We start from the raw sequence: 10,723 nt of genomic DNA, 5'->3' as shown, positions 1-10,723 counted from the left end.
GCGGGGGCAGGGAACGCGGTCCACCTCCTTCTCCCCGGCGCCCTGCACGGCAGCCCTGCGCGGGGGCGGGGCGGGGGCGGGGGCGGAGCGCGCGGGCGGGATCCCCCCGCCTCCCCTTCCTGGTCCCCGGGAAATCCAGCCTCCGTGGCTTGGCCGCCTCCCGCTCCCGCGCCCGCTGCCGCTCGGCGCTCGCTCAGGGCTCCGCAGCCGGCGCGGCCCCTCCGCTGGGGGCTCCGCAGTGCCGGGCCCCGGTTCGTGCCCGCCTGCCCGCCGCCGCAGCGCCCCCGGCCCGGGCCGCCGGCACCATGTAATTCGGCCGGAGCCCGAGCCGGGCCAGGTAAGCCGCGGGGACCGGTGGGGACGGGGCCGCGCTCGCCGCTCCCTCTGCAGCGCCCCCCAGGCTCGGCCGCCCACGCCCACGCCCCGGGCTCCCGCGGCCTCGGCTCCGGGCCCCAGGAGGGGGGAGGGGCTGGGCCTCCTTGGCCGCCCCCGCCCCCGCCCTGGCCTGGCGGCCCGCGGGCCTGAGCTGAGGGGCGGGCGCCGGGACCACGCGGAGGACCCGCTGTCCGGGGAAGGGCCGCGGGGGCAGGCCAACCCCGGCCCTGCCCCTCCTCGGCTGGCGGCTTGGGTCTGAGAGGAGGCAGTCAGCTGGGTTTGGGGAGGTGGGAGTGGTGGTGTTGGCGAGATCCGGAGAGAAGTTTCCTCTGCAGTTGTGTGAGTGTGGGTGCGTGTCACCGTGCCTGCGATGAGTGTGTGAGTGTGTCACCGTGTGAGTCTGTGGGAGATTGTGTGTGCCAGTGAGTGTATGCAGGGTGAGTGTTGCGTGTGCTCTGTGCATGTATCTGTGAACGTGTGTGTGAAAGTGTGTATGTATGTCTCTGTGTGTATGTGAATGGATGTGTGTGTGCTGGTGTGATGGTGTCTCTGTGAATGGGTCTGGGTGTCTGTGTCCTGTGTGAGTGTGTTGGCTTTGTGCGAATGTATCTAAGCAGGGTTCATTCTGAATCACCCACACTTGGGCTTTGTCCCCCTCCTAGGGGATTCCTAATGGTGGTTGGCAGGGAGACCAGACTTTTCAGAGGTCAGATCACTCCCCTGCTCCCCCCGCCCCCCCCCCCCCCGCCGCGAGTCTCCATGGACTCCTCACCCCTGACTGTCAATAGCTGTATGGCACCTCCCCACCTTCCTTCCCACCTTCACCTCCTCCAGGGAGTACCCTGTGTGATGCTCCTGGTTCTGTCCTTACTGCTTACCGGGGCCCCTGGTGGTGATAGGGCTTGGGGTGGGCTGGGAAGTGTGTGCCTGTATGTGCTTCTCCTCCTTGGGACCTGGGAACTTGTGCCATCCCAGTAATGTTTCACTGAGGACCTTTTAGGGCCAGGAGCTGAGGAGGCCAGGTGGAAGCTTCTGCCCTGTTCTAGTCATCAGAACATGTTTGTCCCAGACTTCCAAACCCCAAATCTCCAAGTTCTGGGTCATTGGTTCAGCCCACTTTCTCCTGGTAGGTTTGTTCTAAAGCTCTTTGAAGTAATGTAATAAAACAATGCCATTATGTAAGTCCAGGGCTTTTAAAAAATGCTACCCTCTCAACTCTTCTTATCTCTCCAACAGGCTTGGAAAGCAGGCAGGGCAGATATCAGGTTAAGCTATATGAGATTGCCAATTTTCAACTTTTTTTCTTTTTTAACCTACAAAATCAACAGTTTCATGTAGTTCAACTTAATATGATGCCAGATGAGGATGTTGAGGCTTGACAGGTGAATTGCTTTTCACACGATTACACACTACCAGTCAGTGGTACAGGAAGACTCCAACCCAGGTCTTTCAGTGACCCAAAGAGCCAGGCTGGGCCGAGGCTGGAGAGTGGTAATCCCTGGTATGTTCCTGCTAACTCTGGAGGCACTGCCTTCCACCTCCTCCCCACTCCCCCCCCCCGCCCGAGCATTCTCTGAATTCTGGGGCTACTTCTGTACCCAGCTGCCAAGGCCTAAGAGGGAGAGGGGGAAAAAAAGGAGGGAGGGGAGGGGGAGGCTTCGTGAGTTGGCAGTGAATCAGGGTCTAAAAAGGGAGCTGGGAGGGCTAGGGTGGCAGGTGTTTCTAAAAGGAACAGGAACATGGCATGAACAGCCTCCTATACAACCCCCGTATCTCCCACCTCCCATTGCCCTACTGATCTGGCAGGCAGTGCCCACTGCATTTTGTGCCAGGGGGCTCATGTCCAAGGAGCGCGCTTGTATATGGTTACAGAATGATGGTCGAGGAGGAACCTTAAAGTCAGCCTAGTCCAACCTCTAAATTACAAAGTGGGGACACTGAAACCCAGAGAAAGGAGGGGACTTGCTCAAGGTCAGACAGCACACTTTTGGGTTCCCAGGCTACTCTCAGCCCAGAAACTTTCCATCCCTCCATATTACCCTCCATTTCTGAACCCCATCTCCACCTCAGTCAGAGCTGAGCAGAGATTTTGGGAGAAGAGATGAAGACATGATAAGCTTAAAGGCTGTAGATCCTTCTATCTGGGGCTCCTTTCCAGAGGGAGGGGGCTGAAGATGCTCCTGGGGATGGGGATTCCCAGCCATACCCACTCACTACCCAGGTAGGCCATGGGCTTGTGTTGATGCTTGCTGTTGAGGGCCTGGAGCTGTTGCAGGCCAGACTCGCTGACTCTCTTCTGTGGCAGTGCCTGCTTTCAGCTGCTGCTTGACACCTGACATCCTCTCTCCAGCCGATGTTGGGGCTTGAGCTGGCTAAGTTCCATTTTCCTTCATCCCACCCAGTTTCTGATACATTTTGCCTCTACCTGGGCTGACAGTCCCTTATCTTCCTGGATTCCTGAAGGGTAGAGAAACTTCTGAGTCTTGTCTGATTTTGGAAGGGTCTGTAGTTACCCCTAAACACTTTCTGACTAAACTTTCCGTGAGTGTAGGGTGAATGATAAAGATGATTGTCCCCATTTTACAGGTGGGGAGCGGAGCTTCAAAGAGGGGCCTCCTATTTGGTTGGTTTTTCTCTTAATCCACTCCACCAACATGAGTAGAAGAGGTTCCTGGAGTGAGAGGGTAAAGGGAGCAAATGACAATAGAGGATTTTGTCTAGAGGGGCTTCCAAAGGCTCTTTCCAGCGTCTTACCATCCCGATGGTCAGGAAACCTTCCCAGAGTCTGATTTCATTCCCACTTCGTGGAGCTAAAGCTTTGTCTCTCAGTGGGGGCTGGAAGAACAGCTGCGTACCCTGCACTATTGCAAGCATTGTGTCTAGATTTTCTTTATTCACCCCCCTCTCCAGTCTGAAGGCTGCTGGCTCAGCGGGCCTCCTGCCGTCTGGGGAGTCTGGGTTTGAGCTGGGGTGAGGTGGTGGCACCATCGTTATGGTAACGAGCTGCCAGCTCATTGTTGTTAATAACTTGTCAGGCCCTTGGGCTCAGTGCAGCATCCCTTCCCACCAGCCCTTCTTCCCATGTCACAGACAGAAAAAGTGAGGCTGTGAGGTCTGTGAATAAGGAGCCTTGGGTGGGGGTGGCCTTTTCCTTGAGACTGTAGCTGGAGAGCTGGGGTGGGGGTGCTTAGGGACTAGTTTACACACATGGTTACCTAGGTTTGCACATGATTTCATGGGCTGTTACATGTGGATACACCCAGGATTTGCTTGTGTAAACCTGTACATACTAGCTGACATGTTCGTGTGCTTTTGCATAGCAGCCTACATGCTATGCAAACATGCTTCCAAGTTTCAGAACATGCTTGTGCATGAATACTGCCTCTACCATCTATCTGCACATAAGGCACCTAAGAAATCTGGGTTTGTGGGGGTGTCCAGGTTTGTGGGTGGGGATCTAATCTTTTTCTGATGTAGCTTCAAAGTGTCTTGTTGACAAAGGGACGGAATGGTCCCAGCGTTCCTTCTCTTCCTTTCCAGTCAAGAGTTCAAGAGCGGGAGTGGGCAAGATGGTGGTGGTGGTGGGGGCGCGGAAGCTCCTAGCTCCCAAAGACCTCTGCCTTATGCCCTTTGAGCTCAGGTAGCCCCTACCCCCCTCACCTTCTGTTCTTTCTCATCCTGTCCTCCTGTGTGTAAATATTAAAGAGCTGAGCCTGCAGGGCTGATGTAGACATGGGGAGAGAATGAAATTAAAAAGGATTCCCTCACCCCCATCTCGACACCCCCGCCCCGCAGTCCCCCGCTCCTGCTTCCTCCCCTCTCCCCTTCCCTCACTCAGTGCTTCCACATGTCTCTCCTCCCCCCAGTCCAGATGGGAGCTGGCTCCTTCAGAAAGGGGGCTCAGAACAGGGTGTGGGGAGCTACCTCTTTCTGCCTCCCCCCACCACATCTACCTACTGGGCTGGGGGCTCCCACGTGAGTATTTCTTTGATTTTTGGGGTGTTGGTTAAGAAGGAAGTGATTTTTAGAACCAGCTGTGAGTGGCATTGAGAGACTCAGGGCTGGAAGGAGGTGGGTGGGGTCCTGTCTCTAGGCTCCCTCAGGGAAGCCCGGCATCTGGGTTTCTTTTCTGTCTTTGGACATAGAGGGAAGGGAGGAGTATCATGTGCCCTCGATGGATGGGAACAAGTGTGGGAGGGGCAGAGGGAGAGGGGCTTCTGTTCTGAAGAGTGTGTGTAGGGGGGTAAGGCTGCACCTTCTTGGCATCCGAGGTTTCTGGCTGCGGCCAGAGACCCCGGGAGCTGTTCTGAGTCCTGGATTTTCTCCCTGGAGCTGTCCCGGGTGCTGAATTGGTCTGTGCTTGAGCTCTGGAAAGGCAGCTGGGCAGTGTTGAGGGCTCACTAGAAAAATTCTCCCAGATGACCCACTTTCCGTGGGCAGAGTCCCTGGGTGGAAAGCTAGCCTCTGGGGTCCTCCTTCTGGCTCTGGGACTCACAATTATTAGTGATATTTGGGAAAAGGACCCACCTTTCCCTGTTTCAGTCCCCCCCCACCCCCGCCACCTTTACAAAATCACCCTGCTCTTGATGTGGGAGTAGGGACAGAGAATGGTATTGTGGCTGTGAGATCTCTTCTCCTTGGGTCATTTGTAGTGCAAAAGCTTAGGAGTACTGGCACCAACCTTTCCCTTACTGGGTCCCAGGAGTTCAGGCTCAAGGCAGTTCTGGATTAGGAGAGCTTGGAACTTCCTGAAGAGGGTAGAGCTCAGGAGTTCAGGATAATCTGACCACTTGGTATTCCCTGGCCCACTATACTTTGGGATGCAGGAAGGAGACAGAGATATTCTGTAAGCCTGTCTCGTGCTCTGATCATCCCAACCGTAGCTTAGAGTAGGGTTGGGAGAGACTTCTGTTTGGAAGGAAGATTTCCAAGCAAAGGATTCAGGGAGTGGGTGGGGTTGTTCAGTGCCACGGAGCAGAGAAGGAGGAGGCTACTGGAGACAGGGCAGTGGGAAAAGAGGAAGATCTGGGGGAGTAAAAAGATTCAAATTGGGGGATGGGATCTGGGTTTCAGTCCTCAGTTCCTCTGAAAATCTTTTTCTCACTGACCTAGGGTCAGAGTCATCTCAGTTATTTGGATTCTTCTGCTCCTTCTTTGTAACCATCAAGGGAATAGAGTGAGGAGTTACTTCTCCAGGTCCATTCCCTTGTCATCCCAGGAGGATGAGAGCCAAATGTCAGGACATGCAGATGAGACTGTGCGGGAACAACAGGCAGGAGGGGTTGATGGCAGCTTCACCTCCCATCCTCAAGAGCACAATCAAATATTCAAATGGGATGCTTCCTTGGGGAAGAGGAAGGAGAGGGTTTCCAGATGATGCTGGGCATAAATGGGGTGTGGCAGGGAGTTCAAGAAAAGTGGGAGGTACCTAGGGACCCTAAACTGAACCACTTGATCCCTTCCCAGATGTGGCTTCCAGTTAGGGACCCCCTCACCCATCGTGTTTTTGATGTAACCCATCAAGATGATTCCTCCCTTCTCTAGCTGCTTGGGAGGAGCTGAGTTTTCCTGTGCTGTGGGTGCTGGGAGATGGTGGGTGTGGGTGTGGGTGCCTGTTTGGGGAGGGGAGGTGTTTGTGCTCCACTCAGCTCCCTTGGTTACATAACAGCTTTGATAAGACTTTACTTTGGAGCTGTTGCTACTGCCTGAAGCAGTCACCCCTCCACCCTCGCGTAGATTGCTGGATGTCCACCCCCTTCTCTCTGGCCCCTTGGAGAGTCCTGTTATTCATGATCCAGCATTCTAGCAGCTGCTTCCCTGCCAGGGGGTGTCTTCGGCTTGTCTCTCTGCTCCCTACCCAGTTCCTGTTTTTAAATATTTGCTTCTTTTGTTATGTTGAACCCAGGTCACCTCCCTTTACATCTTTGAGCCTCCACATCTATCCTCTTTCTTGGCAGGGCCCTTGGACTGGGCTGGGTGGGAGGGGCTCACTGAACCGCCCTCTGGGGAAGAAGAGGGACATCCTAGGATGTTTTAGGGCCCAGAGAGAATTTCCTCAGTTTCTTTCTCTGCCCCAATAACTATTTTGGAATCTGGGAGCAGTGGACCATACCCAGAGGTACTGAGAGGAAGGACTCCGGCCTCGGCATTTCCTCTTTATTTCTTCTTTCAGAGTTAAAGGGTTGTGTACATGGGAGGGGGCTGCCTCTTGGGTGGGAAAAAGCGCACCTACTCCAATGTCAACCACCGATAGGTTGTCAGGAAATATTTGGTTTCTCCAGTCATGGAACAAGGGGTTAACAGAGCTCTGCATTAAAATGAATTTTTTCTGAGAGTAGGTGGGAATGAAGTATGTCCAGGAGTGGGGTATATTCAGTTGATAATAGGAACCACTTTCCAAATAGAGAAGTGAGACATTCTGGCAAGAGGAGAGAGCAAATGCAAACTTGTGATGCCACTTGGAGAGAATATGGACTTCTGGCTTTGTGGATGGGGTGGAAGCCAGGAGAGGGGCTAGATATCTCTGCAGGACCTGTGATTTCAGTGCACTTACATGTGTATTTGTGCCTGTGAGTTGGTATATGACTATGTATGCATAAGTATGTGTGAGTATGCTGTTTGCGTGCACATAAATTTATGGGTATATGTGTGTAAGTGTGTACATGTATATACATATGTACATACTATGCATGCATTCATGTATATGACTGTGAAGGCAGTTACTTAATTCCACCTATGTGTGTATAGTGTGCTTACCCAGAGGCACATATATGTGAGTTTAAAGATGGATGTGGGCATGTGTGTGGGTATATATATGTGTGTGTGTATAAATTAGCAACATATGAATAGATGAATATATGTAGTATGTATGAATAAACTGTGTGTCTGTGTGTGAAAGAGAGAGACTGAACTTGGGGGCTGCCCCAAAATTGTTTTCCTGTTAGTTTGAATTTGATCCACCCTGGTGCCTATGGCACTTCTTCAGAAAGCAGGTTCCATTAGGTATCTCAGATTCTCGCGTCCTGAGGAGCCAAATGTATCCCCAACTATCCATACAAGGGGCATTTTCAAAGGAAAAGCCAAAAAAGGCCTAGTGGACAGCTGAGTAAGAGAGCCAGGCCCAAGGTTGTTAAGACGCTGTGGTGCTCAGAGGTGTATGTATGGAAAGACTACAGGGGAGGAAACTTGAACATCACTACAGAGATTTAAAGAATCAGGTAGAATAGGTTGCCCTTAGTGGACAAAGGAGACAGGGGGCATTAGGGAAGCTCAAATGTGTGTATAAGCCTCACATATACAGGGTAAATGACGATGTGTGTATACACGTATATGTGTATGTTACTTGTCTTGCCATGCTATGCATATCTAAACATAAGTGCACTTTCTAATATATACAGATATGCCCAAGTTTACAGGAGTGTACATACCAACACAAGGATCTGTCAGCCTGTATACCAACACACATAAACAGGTGAAGAGAGTGTACAGAACTATGTGGGCATATGCAACCTGTGACTGCATCCATGTGCACCCCACTCACCCAGGTTCATAAAAGCCTGCAAACCCGTCCTTCCCCATTACATGGGCCTCACCCAACGCATTCAGTCATTCAACCAGTGTTTATTTTATGCCTGCAGTATGCCGCATTCTGTGCTAGACACTGGGCATGGTCCTTGACCTCAGGGGATTTACAGCGTAGAGAGGGTAGAAGACCTGAAACCATGTAAGGCGGTGTTAAGGTAGGAGGACTTAAGTGTTCATGGGGGGCAGTGAAGACATAAAGAGGGTGTAGTTAGTTCTGGAGCGGGGAGGGGAGGGATTTGATAAAGAATCCATAGAGGGGGAAGCCTTTGAGCCTAAGCTGAAAAGATGAGCAGGTGTTCACCAGGTGGGCAATTGTGGGAAAGGCTATTTCAGGGAGAGGAAGTGTCCCATCAGGTCTCCCTAATTCCATCCTTGCCAGTCCCACCTCCATTGACTTTCCCCAATAGCAGCCAGAGTAAGATGAGGTCATGGCTTTCCATTCTGCTCAGAGTGAAATCCAAAGTGTTTAGCATGGCCTGAGTAACCGAAGTGCTCTGTATAAAATAGCCCCCAATTAGAGCCCTGATTACAGCCAGAATTCTCCTTGGAGGCAAGGATGGGGAGAGTTCATCTCACATACTTTGGTCATGTTATCAGGAGGGCCCAGTCCCTGGAGAAGGACATCATGCTTGGTAAAGTGGAGGGTCAGCGAAAAAGAGGAGGACCCTTAACGAGATGGATTGACACAGTGGGAGCAACAATGGGCTCAAGCATAACAATGATCCTGAGGATGGCACAGGACCGGGCAGTGTTTTGTACTGTTGTATATGGGGTCGCTATGAGTCAGAACCGACTTGATGGAACCTAACAACAACACTGCCCTGGTCTTAGGTGCCATTCTCTTCCTCTGTCACTCTACTTCTACACAGGCTTACTTTCTGTTCCATGAAGTGCTGAGCACTGTCCCACTTCACAGCCATTACACTTGCTGTTCCCTCACCTGAAATGCTCTTCCCTCAGATATCCACATGACCTGCCCCTTGACTTTATTCACGTCTCTGCTCAGAAGTCAACTTTTTGGAGAGACCTCCCCAACAGTCTATCTTAAATATCCCCTTGTCCTTCTATCCCTCACTCCACTTTGTCTTTTTATTTCAGTACTTAACACTGCCATTATTTCACATATTTATCATCCTTTTTCACTTCATGAGAATGAGAGCTTCATCAGTTTTGTTCACTGATAAAGCTACTGTGTCCAGAAGAGTGCCTGGCTTTGAGTAGGCACTCAGTACATATTTGTCAAAAAAATGAATTTTACGCAGATCACACTGGCAGCCAGGGAAGAGGATAGATCAAGATGGGGCAAGATTCGAGGTAGGGAGGCCAGTTGGGAAACTGTTTTAATAGCTTTGGTGGGAAATTAGAATCAGAGTGGCCTGATGCAGAACATTGGCAGTGGTGATGGAGAAAAGGGGAGATGTTGCACACGCATGCACGCACATGCACGCACTCGCACGCACTTACCTTAGCCAGCCAGATGTACTGTCTTAGCCATCAAGGAAAGATTAAGGAGGAAACTAAAAGTGTCTCTGTGCGTATGTGGTATGTCACAAGTGTGAGGGCATTGGTGGTTCAGTGGTAGAATTCTTGCCTTCCGTATGGGAGACCAGGGTTCAGTTCCTAGCCAGAGCACCTCATGCACAGCCATAACGCACAGCCACCATCTGTCTGTCAGTAGAGGCTTGTGTGTTGCTATGATGCTGAACAGGTTTCAGCAGAGCTTCCAGACTAAGATGGACTAGGAAGAAAGGCTAGAGATCTGCTTCAGAAAGTCATCCAGTGAAAACTGTATGGATCACAATGGTCTGATCCACAACTGATCATTGGGATGGCACAGGACTCAGCAGCATTTGGTTCCATTGTGAATGGGATCTCCATGAGTCAGGGGCTGACTTGATGGCAGCTAACAACAACAGTGTATCATGAATACCCCATGACCAGCTGGACCCCCTCCAGCTAAACTTGGCTGCCATTTTCCCTTCCTTTTAGGTCTCATCACCACCACCCTACATGTGGCCACTCCCGCCAGTCAGGCTGCAGAGGACTACCACGCTGGGGGCATGGCTCCTCTGTGATGCAGGGCTCCTCCTAAGGAGACAGTGGTCAGGAGCAGAACCCTGAATAATGGGAAGGATTTTAGGAAGTTGGAACCACAGACAGACACTTAGAGACACACAGAGAGATGAATATGGACCCAGAGCGGAGAAGGGGCCCACCTGTGAAGAACTCAGAGCTGGAAGGTTAGGCTTGGCCTAAAGCTCTTGAAGCCAGATGTGGTGGGAGGCAGGACAGCATCCTCAGGCAGCATTGAGTGTCCAGCCCCCACCTCTCTCCCTCTCTCTTCCTCTCCCTGCTCCACTCTCAGTCCTCTCTCCTGGTGGGGTGGAACCTTGCACCCTGGGATGCCTTGGCCAACTATGGACTCAGGAATGAGTGGTCCCTCTTTATGTCATGTGAATCCTGATTGTCAGGAGACCCAGGGAAACTGGGGTTTGGTAGTAGGGGAAGAATTTCTTAAGAGCTTCAACTTGAGTTGTTTTCCTCTATCCCAAGAGTATATGAAGAATTCAGCTTCTGTTACAGAATGAAGAACTGAGGTTAGACTTCAGGCAGGACCAATCAGCTGCTGGCATGAAGGGACTAAGACTTAAGTATGTGGGAAACACCATGAGGAGGGCCAGTGAGAGGAGGACGAGATGCGAGCTGGGGGCACCCCGCCCATGCCACTCCCTGACCTCTGGTGGAGGAGGCGCCTAGGCCTAAG

At 51.9% G+C, this 10,723-nt stretch overlaps 1 protein-coding gene across 2 annotated transcripts in view; it reads left to right on the top strand.

The window, feature by feature from the left end:
• Positions 1–258: 258 nt before the first annotated feature.
• Positions 259–10,723, top strand: part of DLGAP3 (DLG associated protein 3) — a 61,897-nt gene continuing 51,432 nt past the window's right edge. The window contains exon 1 of one of the 2 annotated variants that reach the window (XM_049878701.1): positions 259–337. The gene's annotated coding sequence lies outside the window, so the exon portion shown is untranslated. Of the gene's footprint in view, positions 338–4,338; positions 4,351–10,723 lie in introns of those variants that run through there. The other variant, XM_049878702.1, reaches the window with a different exon arrangement.

Source organism: Elephas maximus, chromosome 3 (genome assembly GCF_024166365.1).
Source record: "Elephas maximus indicus isolate mEleMax1 chromosome 3, mEleMax1 primary haplotype, whole genome shotgun sequence".
Taxonomy (NCBI): domain Eukaryota; kingdom Metazoa; phylum Chordata; class Mammalia; order Proboscidea; family Elephantidae; genus Elephas; species Elephas maximus.
This window is presented reverse-complemented; position numbering and strand designations above follow the sequence as displayed.